The sequence below is a fragment of the Pseudochaenichthys georgianus genome, chromosome 18 (genome assembly GCF_902827115.2).
Source record: "Pseudochaenichthys georgianus chromosome 18, fPseGeo1.2, whole genome shotgun sequence".
Taxonomy (NCBI): Eukaryota; Metazoa; Chordata; class Actinopteri; order Perciformes; family Channichthyidae; genus Pseudochaenichthys; species Pseudochaenichthys georgianus.
This window is the reverse complement of record NC_047520.1, coordinates 14,438,116-14,451,464: the sequence shown is the minus strand read 5'-3', so window position 1 is coordinate 14,451,464 and position 13,349 is coordinate 14,438,116. Positions and strand designations below refer to the sequence as shown.

At 40.9% G+C, this 13,349-nt stretch overlaps 1 long non-coding RNA gene across 2 annotated transcripts; it reads right to left on the bottom strand.

Moving 5' to 3' along the window:
- Positions 1-1,236: 1,236 nt before the first annotated feature.
- LOC139435685 (uncharacterized) lies at positions 1,237-5,554 on the bottom strand. 2 transcript variants are annotated; one of them, XR_011644892.1, is made up of 4 exons: positions 5,218-5,554; positions 4,468-4,546; positions 4,260-4,371; positions 1,237-3,969 (listed from the first exon to the last, which is right to left on the bottom strand). It is a non-coding gene; the product is annotated as an uncharacterized lncRNA (long non-coding RNA). The 2 variants fall into 2 exon arrangements; XR_011644893.1 differs by having other exon boundaries at positions 4,260-4,368.
- Between the last annotated feature and the right edge of the window lie 7,795 nt (positions 5,555-13,349).

Below are 13,349 nucleotides of genomic sequence, written 5' to 3'. Positions count from 1 at the left end.
TCAAATTTTATTTTTTCAAACATGATTTTGTTGAGCTTCTCAGTCTGTTAGCTTTCACATTTCAATGTATTTAAAGAGCTTACGAAATGAAGGACAATACTGTTCTTATTACGATAATATATATACTATTATTAATGGGAAATCATGTCATTCATGACAATATGCCCGCTGTATTTATAAATCGTGGTTTATTACAACTTTCTATGCTCACTTCCGATGTTACACGACCGCTCGGAAACAAAACAGCTTTCGCCGGTTAGTGACGTCACGCACGTCACGAGTAGAACACTACACGAGAATAATACACTACCTCTATGGCTGATGTCGGACTCTGGAGACAGAATCGAGTGACAGTGAGTCGTCAAGACTCATTTGGCGGAGATCCGATGCGGCAACAGAACAGACTGGTATACATTTGACTTTAATTCATAGAGATTCTCAATAAATAGTAAATCAATAATAATACATCATAATGTAGCAGGCAAACTTGGCTCAGGCAACAGAACAGAGACTTGTATATACATTTGACTACAATTCATAGAGATTCTCAAAAAATAGTAAATAAATAATAATGACTCTGCTGAAAAAACCAGCTTAGATAAATGTAGCTGGTCAGGCTGTTGTAAATTGACCAGCCAGTAGATATTAGGCTGGAGAGGGGTTTTGGACACTTCAGCTGGCCAGGATGGCTGGTTTATCCATCTATCACCAGCTTATGTTTAATAATAGTATTAAATATACCCTGCTGGGAGCTTACCAGGATTCCAGGTGACCAGCATACATTAAATACTGGTATGATTATTTAAACAAGAGAACATAAATATATTACAAAGATTCATTGTGTCATGTATTCTGGTATCTACCAAAATAAAGACATTGTATAGTGTTCATAATAGTATTTTAATTTAATAAATAGCTAGTTAATATAATAAAATACAGTAACAATACAATAATTATACAAATAACAACCAACCTGCAAATCAACCTACACATCAAAATAAATATATTATCTAAAACCGGTGCATTTGATTTAAGTAATACATAGAATTCAATATTTAAATGGTAACAAAAACCGTAACACTATGTATGATAAGAACAAGGCAACAAAGAAAGTGTTTTTTGTTTTTCCTTGTTCATGTCTATAATGTTTCCCGTTGTGAAGCGTCCAGCCTTTCCCAATCTGGCCTGCACTTCTGTCTGTTGAAGCCACTTCTTGAAGCAAACTGAAAAGAAATGTACAGATATAAGTACACTGTAAAAAGAAAACTTGACATTTACGTTAACATTTGGGCTGCTGTGGTTGCCAGAACCGTTAAAGTATAATACATTACAAATTACAGTTGGTTGACCAGTGGCGAGCCGTCAGGGCCCTCTAGGCCCTCTGTGAGGGCCTAAGATATTCTAAAAAATAATATTTGAAAACATTAAAAAAAAAACATTTGTTTTTTAAATATTATTTTTTATATTTTGTTGTTGTTACATTTTTCATTAATTTTACCAAAATAACTTGATTTAATTGTATTTTTAAAATAATATTTCCAAAGAAATAAATCTTTCGAATCTGCCTGTTCAGTTTCTGTTGGAATGTGAAGGGTTAAATGCCGTCTCTGCGAGTTACTGTGAAGACGGGAGAGCTTGGTCCCTCTCTACATTCACAGAGGGCCAGCTATAGTAACTCAACGAGAGAGTAATGTCAAATGACAGTACAATTGACCAATCATATCTTCCCTCTAAATGGGCGGGCTTTATTTTCACGGACTTTATGACAGGTTCCGCCCGCTGTGAGGTCTATGCAAGTGGTGCAGTGACGCGTCCTAAAACCCAGAAGTAAGCTTCGCTCGGATTCCCTCGACAGAAAGCAGTGGGATTTCTCCACAGGATTTTGGAAAATAGCTCGAAATAAGGTCTGTGGAAAACAAACCTGTTAGATAAATGCACGTTGTGTTCAGCCGGATAATATCCACATGTCTATCCTACTTTTTTTGATTCATAAATCTAATCGATAGATTTATGATCGATAGATTTATGATTAGCATAAGTTCGTTCATGATGGCTCACTTCAGTGATAGTGATGACATCGTTGCGAAATTATTAACCGAGTCATTTTCAAGATTGAGTTACAATGATAAACTGGAGTGGCAAAGGATCAGCTGCATGACCCGCAAGTGCTTCATCCAAAAGGACAGGATGGACTTTGTGTTTCAGTGATTTGATCATCAAAGGTAGGCCCAAGTCATTTTCAATGCGGGCCGCTGTGCCGACTTAATTCATTTGTAATTGTTACTTGGCTGTGGGTGCCCTGTCATGATAGGTGTTTATATAAATGGTGTTGTTTTGTGTGGTAGAGGGTCGCTGTCATTGATGCGTTTTGCACCCCGGATCACTGTTTTGATATTCCGCTGAAGTATACGTTGAGACGTAATATCTCTTCTTTTTTTTCGAGGGAAGGGGGGGTCAGAGGGCCTAGGTATAAAAGTCACGGCTCGCCACTGTGGTTGACATAGAGTCTAGACGTTACAGTCAACAATTGCTTATGGTGAATTACAATGGCAAAAACAAATAGAGCTAGTGTACACGGTGCAGCTGTATTATCTGGGAAATAGAAGAATCGGATCAGGATTCGGTATTGGCAGACAATCAATATCAAATTAATCGGATCATTATTAGCATCTGATCACCTTTGTCGACTTGCAGCCTAAATACAAAGATAACTCCACTCCTACCACTCTTACCTCTAATAAGCCTTGGTAGAACTAGTGTCCGAGTCATAGGGTACAGAGGCATGTACGACGAAGCTGGTTCAACCTAACCTGGATATGTTTGAGTTAGCCGGTTGGCCTAATCCAAAACATACACGCTCTCGCTAAACGGTCCTACGACGCTGGTTATCAAGTGGATCGCTCAAGCCAGCCGTGTCCTATCTAGTTAGGTGCCCGTTCACATGAAAGGGGTGGTATCTGGAGCATTCGACCAATCACAAACATGGAGAAGCATACTGACAGCGCAGCGCGTCATACTTCCTGAATGAAAGGTGAACTATAATATTAATCAAATATGAAGAAGTTAAACTTTAAACATCCATGACTTAAACACTTGATCCAGGATCAAAGCCACATAGCTGCACCTGCAAGGTGAATACAGCTGGTAACGGAACAAGTGTTTGAATGCGTACATTAACAGGTTTATGATATCACTGCCCGTCTAAGACACGATCTGACTTTCATTACATTTGACTCGAGTGTTTCCTCAACTTAATGTGTTGCTTAAAATAATACTTCTGCATACAGTATGTGACACTGTGAGTGTTGCACGGCCAGATACGGCTCAGCTGACTCAGATAAGGAGATATGATACATTATGATGTGATATGCCGCGGACTGTACTTAATGTTACTCTGATCCGGTTACTTATGTTGTGGCAGATATTTAAGTAAGCTTTCTTAACGCTAATGTTATAATAGTCAGATCGCTCTGAAGATGGGAGGTGATATTCTATTAATGTTCACGTTCACACAGTCGGTGATTTTTGCCGGCCGTCTTTCCTGCAACGGCAATTTAAACTGTATTTCCTTTCTCCTGTAATATGACTTGATCGCTTTAAACTCTGCACACCGAACTCTGATTGGTCAGCAGGCGGTGCTTTCACTGAGTTGAGCTCTTATCCTGCAACCTAACCTGCTCCGGGGCAGGTTAGCCGCTCAGCATAAGTTACCATGGAGATCTAGCCTGCTAAAAAGAGAATCAGCTTCGTAAGACAGGAAAGCCGGAGTTTTCCCTGAAGTTAGCCGGCTAAGCGAAAATCCTGCTTCGTAGTACAAGGCCCCAGGACTGACTGAAGACATGTGGAACAGAGGACAGGCATGGTTCTATGTACAGGAAACTGGAACTTTGAACAGGTGTTTTCATCTTTTCTGCCTGAAGATTCACAAGTTCTTGATCAGGTGTTTGATATGGGCTGGCATGATCCTTTCTGCAGCGATAAATAAAGAAAACAAAGAAAACATTTTTAATAATGGTAATGATGGTAACAACAATAATATTAGTATAATTATGTATATAGCACTTACACAATTGCAAAGTGATTCTCACAACAAAAATAAAGAACAAAACAATATCAACAATAAAAAAACAAATGATTATAGGAATGTTAAGAGAGAAATAAATGTTTTTTCAGTCTTTACAATGCACTGTTGGAAATGACCTTCCAAAGGCTAAATTCAAACTCAATACCATAAATAACTGGGTACCAAAGTGCTTTACCTGATAGAACACGCTCCACACGGAGCAGCAACCATCCGGCTCGGCCTTTTGCTGCATATCATCTCCTCCCTCTATCTCTCTCTCTCTGGTGTTAGGTTCCAGTAGATCTCTACTATCCAATAAAACAGAGATTCCCCAAAAAATCATATTAAAAAAAAAGTTAAAAACAAAGACTTGCTGTTGGCATTGAAATGGATTAGAATGTCACCTTTTTCCTGGATGTCAGGAAGGCCATGGAGTCGTTCTCTTCAAGTCCGCAACCAGTCATAGGAGTTCAAATGCAAAGCCTGAACGATGACAAGAGCGAGAGACTTACATTTTACAATTATATTTTTAATTCAAACCAGAGCAGTGTGTACAGGCCCTGTACGACATGCAAAGAACAGATCAAATCCCCTGGCAGACTCACACACTTTGGTGATGTCCTCATCTGATAATGTTTCATTTTTTAGCAGCAAAGTAACATTACTCAAAGTATATGTCAGACCCAACTCATTTACAGTATGTTTTGCATCTCCTCAATAATGGTCTGTATAGTTGAGTAGAAAAAAACTGTCCCTACAATTTCAGGTAGATTAACACACTTTTCAGGTAGAAAAGTTTACAATGAAGCACAAAACCCCTCTTTGTATTAAGCGAGCTGCCACATAAAGTGCAGCTTAACATGCTAACCTTTGGTGAGCTACAGTCAAGCTAACTTCATGCTCAACACAAAACCTTTAACGTGCATTACATTGACGATTTTAAACACAACTTAACTCTCTCTACTTGTAAGATAACGTTTAGTTAACTTACCCTTAAATAACTACATCACGTTTGTCAGTGGAAACACAAACTGCAGAAAACGTTAGCTGCTAACTGTTGTTAGCTAAGACAGCTAGCTCTTAAGGGAAGTAACATAGCCTCATGGCAAACGTAAGGTTGAGTTAACGTAACGTTGTAAGAAAGCAAAACGAACCTTCGAGAAAGCGTTTACTCTCTCTCCTTAGCGGGCATTGTTGATTGTTCGAAACACGATCTCTCGATGTGCTGCCATCGTCGGTTTCATCGATCCCGGGTTACCTGGTCTAGCAAAAGTCCACCTCGTACGACGCACTTGTTTTGTCCATATACGCAACATTTGATAATTTTTTGGCCACAAAAACATCCCATAACCAGATGTTGAGACGGCCCCACATCCCCATATAACATATCGCTTGCCAATTATTCTTGGCGTCTTATTGCTGTGCATCCTTTGTCATAATATTTGGCCCTTCAATGCATTCAAACGGGACTGAGCTCAGCTGTGACGTCACCGCCGGAAATGGCCGAAGTTGATGTTTCTGGCGCAACGAACGATTGTTACTAACTGACAACTTTTGTATGCCGTTATAATCGTGATTTATTAAAAATAAATAAATCTTATTTTATCAATAATAAAAAAATCATATGGCACATTTCACAATACAAATGCAACCTCTATCATATACTAAGCCCACTAACGGGTGCTAAAAGCATTTTGTAAGCTCTTTAAGGCAATTATTATTTTACTTTGTGAAAATTACTATCATTTGTCTCTACATTGTTGTCACTGCTGAGCATGCTAGCTTAGCTTGGTAGCCTCAGCTAGCTCTGGAACTTCCAGCTCGGTGGCAGGAGGTCCCGCCTCGGCTCCGCCTCTTTGCCCTTATTTGGAGCAGGCGGGAGTTAGAATCTGACGTCACTTTTGAGCCATTAGTAGCCAACACCGCCTACTTTAGGCTTCTCAGCAACTCTGCAGAATCCTATAGGTGACGTCACGGACACTACATCCATTTATATATACAGTCTATGGTTACAACACATTTGAACCCGAAATTAAATGGTGTTTTGTTTTTTAAGAATTCACTAACATCGCGAGACATTCCGACACCACAGAAAAATTGTGCAGGTAGATTAGTAAACCTGGTGCAGGGTTCTCCACGTCGACCGTTCAGTAGTTCGCCGCTTGCGGTTCACAGACTGTGGAAAAAAATCCGACGACAATTAATGCACCTGAATCAGTCCGTGTCGCTGCGGCTTAGACACACCTGGGTTTATGTGTTAAAAAAATACTCGCGTTAGTGCCATGTCAGGTTTTTGGTAGATTTAATCAATTATTGGATTGCAGAATATGAACTTTTTTTTCCATGACGAAAACGAGACGATGACGAGACGGCACCGACGGCAGTAAACAATAACTGCAACGAAATCATCATGCAATATCGTTCACGAAAACTGACGAGACGAAAATGTAGTCTACTAAATAAAAACTATGCCAAAATCTCTCTTTACTTTCGTTGACGAAAAATGAGGAGACGAAATATTATCAAATATAACGTAACATCTCTGATAGTCAGTTTTTCTCCCAGCAGTTCCATTTCCGGTGCTGCGGCAGGGCAGCAGCTGTTTCTGTGCTGTGCGCGGCGGTACATTTGAATTACACCGGGCAGCGGCACACTGTGAACTGTCTGGAAGACTCGGGTCTAACTCAGTGGTTCCCAAACTTTTTGTGCCCAAGGCACACCAAAGGACAAGTAAAAATCTCAAGGCACACCTATTGTGCAAAATAGCCCTTATAACACGTGTTATCACTCATATAATGTAAAATATCTGTAAATGTGCATAATTAGTTACTCATGCCAAATAAAATGTGACAAAGACAACTATATTACTCATGAAATATTTAATAACGAAATATTTCAGAAATATTTGAAACTTTATCAAAATAGGCTGCATCAAAGCAGCAACACACTCATTTAAACCAGACAGGTCACAGCATTAAAAATGAGGCAAAGGAAACTCAGCAGAAACTCAGCACAGAGAACTGTCAATGCAAGGAAGCTGCACTATCCGTGGTCCTGAACTACAAATGATAAATGTAACATTTCAGCATTGAAAATAAATAATAATAATAAAATAAATAATAAATGTGCTATTATAAATATGTTGCCGACTTAAACATTAGTGAGATACATGTGCCTGTCGGGTTGCGCAGATCTTTTTAATCCTTGGTGGCACTGAGGAGAGGGCCACTCGCAAGTCCTGTTCAACAGAGAGCCGTGACCTCCTGTTGTTCTTCATGTAAACCAGAGTAGAGAACGCCAACTCACACAGGTAGGTAGTGGGAAAAAGAAGAAGTTGCTCAATCGCGTGGTGGGAGATGCTTGGGTACTCCGATGCAGAAGCCAACCAAAACTGATCCAGTGGGAGCTCACTAAATTTGAGTTTCAGTGTGCGGTCCTCACGGAGCTCTGCGCACTCCTCTCTCTCTTTCATAGTGAGCTTTTCTGTTGAAGATTCCTGGTGGAATGGGTCTCGGATCCAGTCATAGTCCTCGATGTCAGCCACACGTGGAAAATAGCGCTCAAACCTCTCTTTTAAGGTCTGAATGTGTTCGGCATATACAGCGCGCTCCCTAGCTGCCTGCGGTGCAGCTGATGCCAGCGGGAACATGTCCATGGAGCCCTGTTCCAAAGCCTCGCGCCACAGGATAAGTTTTCCCATAAACCCCCGAATCTTGTCTGTGGATGATAAAATGTTTTCATTCCTGCCCTGAAGCTTCGCGTTTAACTCATTGAGATGCCCAAATATGTCTGCGAGGTAAGCCAGCCTGGCGCACCACCTCTCATCCGCGAGCTTGTCTTTATGTGGGACAGCGTGTTCACGTGAAAACTTCAAAAGCTCTTCCCGAGGCTCATAAAGTTGGGATAGGACTTTCCCCCGTGACAGCCAACGTACCTCTGTGTGGAGGATCAGGCTTTGGTGGTCGGCTCCCATCTCGGCGCACAGCCGGGAGAAGAGGCGAGATTTCAGGGGCCTTGATTTGATGAAATTCACCATCTGCACAGCCTGATTCAGCACCTCAGTCAACTCCGGGGGCATGGTTTTGGCAACTAATGCCTCTCGATGCAAAATGCAGTGGTTTGTTACGATATGTGGGTTTTGTGCTCTCACCTTAGCAATAAATCCTTTCACTCTCCCCGTCATGCTTGCCGCACCATCTGTGCAAAGACCGACGCACATATTCCAGGTCAGACTGTTCTCTTTTAAATAGTTATTAGTTACCCTGAATATTTCTTCTCCCGTAGTATGGCTTTCCATTTCTTTGCAGAATAAAAACGTCTCTTTGATAGAGTCAGCATCAACATATCTGACATTTGCCAGAAGTTGGGCAGCCCCACTTATGTCAGTGGATTCGTCTATTTGTAGGGAAAATCTGCCGCTCGCCTGCAGTTTCTCTGTCAAATGTTGCTCAATGTCTTCTGACATGTCGTCGATTCTTCTTTTGATTGTATTATCAGACGATGGCACTTTGGATAGCTCATTTGCGGCATCTGGACCCAGCATGATACCTACCATTTTTTTGCAAGCTGGGAGGATGAGTGTCTCCGCTATTGTGAGGTTTTTTCTGCTTTGCAATGAGCTCCGCCAGCATGTAACTAGCCTCCATTGCCTTTTCAGACACTTTCACACAATCCAACAAACGGTCTTGCTGCCTCTGGTTCAGATCCTGCGCTCTTTTGAAGTAGGCCAAGTTTCTCTGGACATGGAAGGGATGTTTGCTTTCCAAGTGCCTCTTCAGCTTGCTTGGAACCATGTTCGCATTAGCTAACTTCTCCCGACAGATGACGCACTCGGGCTGAGGATTTTTGACATCCCCGGTCCAACTGAAGCCATAAGACAGGTAACTTTCATGATACTGTCTGACAGTTTTTCTCCTCTTTTCTTTCGGTGGTGGGTTGTCGGCAGTCTCTGCACTGGTGGTTGGTCGTTTTCGCGGCACAAGAAAGCGCTCCATTTTCCCTCTTGCGTGTTTCTCTGTTTTAATGTTGTCCTTCAGCCGTTGATGTGTCACGGTCTTATAATTCCCACCTGTGCAACTGCGTTAACAGCGAAATATGGGGTTCTGTGAGGATTTTTTTTTAAAGAATTGTTTTTAGGCATAGAGTTTGCCTCTGTATTATGAAATGAGTGCATACAAAGTACTGATATAGTAAATACAACAATTATTATTTTTATGTAGTGTATATTGCAATAATAACATATGGTTGTCACAAAATCCCACGGCACACCTGGACTTGCCTCACGGCACACCAGTGTGCCGCGGCACACCGTTTGGGAACCACTGGTCTAACTAACCTTATTTAACAGAAAATGAAATGGCAACAACAGGGCTTGGGAGCAGTGGTCGCACTCGCGTTAACCGAATACCCCCCCGTCAGCGCGAGTGAGTGATAAATTGTGCACTCGACGGATAATAATGGATTATGACGGAAATGTTACTACGATCCTGTCAAAATGACTGACAACGAAAAAGTCTAAAGCCACCACTGCTTGGGAGAAAGAAACGATGTGATATTTGGGCCCATTTTCGCTACAATGAGGCGGAGAAAAAAAGCGAATGCATTGTTTCATCAGAAGGGAAGCAATGTGGCCAAAACACAGCTGGTAAAAACACCACAAACCTGACCAGATACTCTCTGCAAAGCTGCTTTCTTAATCATTCAACCTGTGTTTTTCATCAAATAAGGACAAGATCAGAGATGGGGTCGTTACTAAAAAAGTAATATATTACACTACTTCGTTACTCTCTACATAAAGTAACTCGTTACTTTACTCGTTACTTTACTCGCCGAGCACGTACGAACTGCGCATGCGTGAGTGGCAATAACTCTCCTTACCAGCAGGCGGCGGTAGTGTGTATTCGTCATTCAAAACAGGCAACAACCAGAAGACAGAGAAGAAGAACAGACTGTGATATAAACAAATAACAAATAGCTGTGCGTTAGCGTGACCTTAGCATGTGTTCTTTGCAGGTGTTTGTTGAGATTTGACTTGGTGTTTACAGCAGTGGATAACAGCTTCTGGCCTGGACACAGTTTGCACCTCACCGTCACATTCCTGTCTATTCTTCGGACGAACTCAAAATAATGGGCATACCTCCACCCAGGGTTGGGAAAGTTCACTTTCTACATGAACTAGTTCAGTTGGCATTTTAAACAGTTCACACATTTTAAAATGAACTAGTTCAGTTCATAGTTCATAATTCAAAATGTTGAACTAAAGTTCATGGTTTCAAAAATGAACTAATTTATAGTTTATAGTTATTTTTTCAATACGTTGCTGCGAGCTATTATTTGTCTCTGTACAATGTTAATAGGATTTGGGTGGTAGTGGATCTGTTTTGGCTCTCTTTTTTATTCGCCACTCGCACATACTGTGAAAGGCTAGTCGTGTGCTTATTCTCAATGTGTGTCGTTTAAGGTTTGTTGTCGACGTCGTCAATGTACAGACTAGGGCTGTGCAATTTAATCGATCTTGCGATATATATCGATATTTAGTTTTCCGGGAAAGTATCGATATTTCAGCCGCGGGTATCGATCATAGACTGTATATATAAGGTATCGATACATTAAGTCTGATAACTGTGTTCGTTATACTCGCGTCCAGGAGAGAAGCTTTAAAAAGGAGACTGATTGAGTCTCTGAGAATGTTCAAATGTATACTTTAATTAATAAAAACCGCGGTAATGTTACAAGCAGAAGATGATTTAGTCAGAAAACAGCTGTGTTCTGGCTCTCGTGAGCGAAGGGAAGAGAGCGAGCTCCACCTTTCCAGCTGTTAAATATCCTCTGCTGAATCCTCCCTGTGGGCCGGTTGGCGCTGCTGGGGATCGGCCCTCCACGTCTCCAATGTTCGTTGTTGCGCATTACAGAGGATTCAGACATTGCACATTAAATATATAACTAAACACGCCATTTCTCCTCCTGATCTCTTTCATGACTTTTCATTTAATACATTTTAAACGCTGTAATCAATACTCCAAAAATACCTCACGGCTGGTATCATTTCCGGTAGTTCCGAATGTTGTCTCATGCTACCCACGTCTGTAAACAAACGTATTCAAATAAACTGTACCTTAATTTAATATTCAGCAATAATAATATCTCGACGTCTATAGTTGTAGTGTTGAAATCAGTAGGTTTCGGTGTGCAACACTCCGTGTCATAGCGCTACTAAATTCACCTCTATAGGAAATTGTATATTAGCCACATGCTAAATGCTAACCGGAGATGAAGGATTTTCAGAATAAAAGCTGAAGAACTGGTTGTGCACAACAACTTCTGGTTTTTCAGTATAAAACAGCATTTAAACTGACGGTATGTTTATGGTACTTTATGACATCAAAACATTGATTTTAATTTCTAACAAGTCCCATTCAAATCCCCCCGCCACCTGCTGCACCTTTTCATTCTCCATTGTCCATTGTGATACTGCACTTTACAGCTACAGTTTGCACTGTTTCAATAAATGAAACTAATTTTTGATTCATTTTGTCCAGCATTTCCAAGCTGGAGACTCTCTGTCAGAGCCATATATTGTATAATTGATGCTTTCAGTTTTCAGTTGAATTAATTCAATCCAAGTCAATGGAACACTCACAAGATGTCACCAAAATCCCACTGTCCCTTTAAAATCTTTCAGAAAATGATATAAGTGTATCGAATTATATCGAATCGTATCGTTGGCTGAATATCGTGATATATATCGTATCGTTGGCTGAATATCGTGTATCGTATCGTATCGTGAGATTAGTGTATCGCCACAGCCCTAGTACAGACTTGCTTTTTCAAACCGGGCGGACACAGTTTACAGGCAAACGTTTGATTTTATCCGTCTGAGTCAGTACTGACTTTAACGTAAAACTCTTTTAAATGCTCATACGCCGACGCCGTAGAGTCTCACTCTGAGCGAGTGCTGCTGCAGCTGCTCTCGGCTTCGTCCATACTAATTCATTCATTCATTCAATGCTCGCCGGTTCCGCGGTTCCACATTGTTTGTTGTGAGGAGTCTGATATATTTCGTATATTTATATTTTAGTGCGACAGCCAAGGGTGACAGGTGCGTACGCGTCACAGGCAGCTTGCTGTCGCCAGATTGGGTGGTTTTCCGCATTATTTTGAAGCCTGTTTACGGTGTGTTTTAACTGGGTTTTCGGCTGAAAGGCATATGAAATAGGGCTGCACGATTAATCGAAAAAAGATCGTGATCTCGATTCAGACACCTATGCGATCTCATTTCTAAATTACGGCGATCCTATGACGTCAAGCTGATTTTTTTTGTTGGGATTTTTTAACATTTTTTAATTATTTTTCTTCTGAATAATACCAACTTGCAATGTCAATCATACTTAAACGATGTAAAGCAAATATACTCTATACATTTAACATTAAAGTACCATGATCGCATCCAAATGGTAGTGTTCTGTCTGTCTCTCCTCCTCTCATGCAGTGTTAACGCTGCAGCCACGAGGGTTGCCAGTTTTTGCGGAAGGAATAAGCAACCAGGTCTATGAAAACAAGTGCAAAAGAACATGAGCACTTTAAACCTATATATGTCGGGTCTACAAGCTCACAACCGCAACAACCATTATTACTTACTACCAAGCAACTTTACAGAAAGATAAGCCCAATGTGGCTTATAATAAGTATACCTGACAACACTGACTGCAGCACGTGAGGGCAGGAGCCGGCAGTATGTTTACAGAAGCGTTAGCATTAGCACTGATTAGCAAAGAGTGACGAGAGCGACTAGTAGTACAAGAAAAACAGAAATAAGTGACGAGGAGGTCGAGGACAATGACAACAACACCGATGAAAATCCCGGTGGCGACTCTGGCGAGAGTGAGAGGGAAGTTGTGCTTGTGCCGAAAAAAGTAGATGGACTGTGCTAGTAGCTAGGCAGCTAGGCTTTATTTACATTTATTCTGAAGCTGTAACTTTATGTTCTGTTCCGTTTTTATATTCAGTACTGACTGCAGTATTTAAGTTAATCATTTTGATTCAGTGACATTACTACTCAGTGGAGTCTAGCACTTTGTTTAAGTTTATGTTTTTTTCAGTACAAGAACCTTTAAGTGCAGTAGTTGAACTGGGTGCTAGCCGGCTAGGCTTTTTTAAATATTATTATTCTAAAGCTGTGACTGTTTTGTTTTTATATTCAGCACTGTGGTGAGGTATTTTGAGTAACGTAAGTGCATTCCTCCCTGTAACAAACAGGTTGGTGTTGTTGTACAGTAGTTGGGTGTCC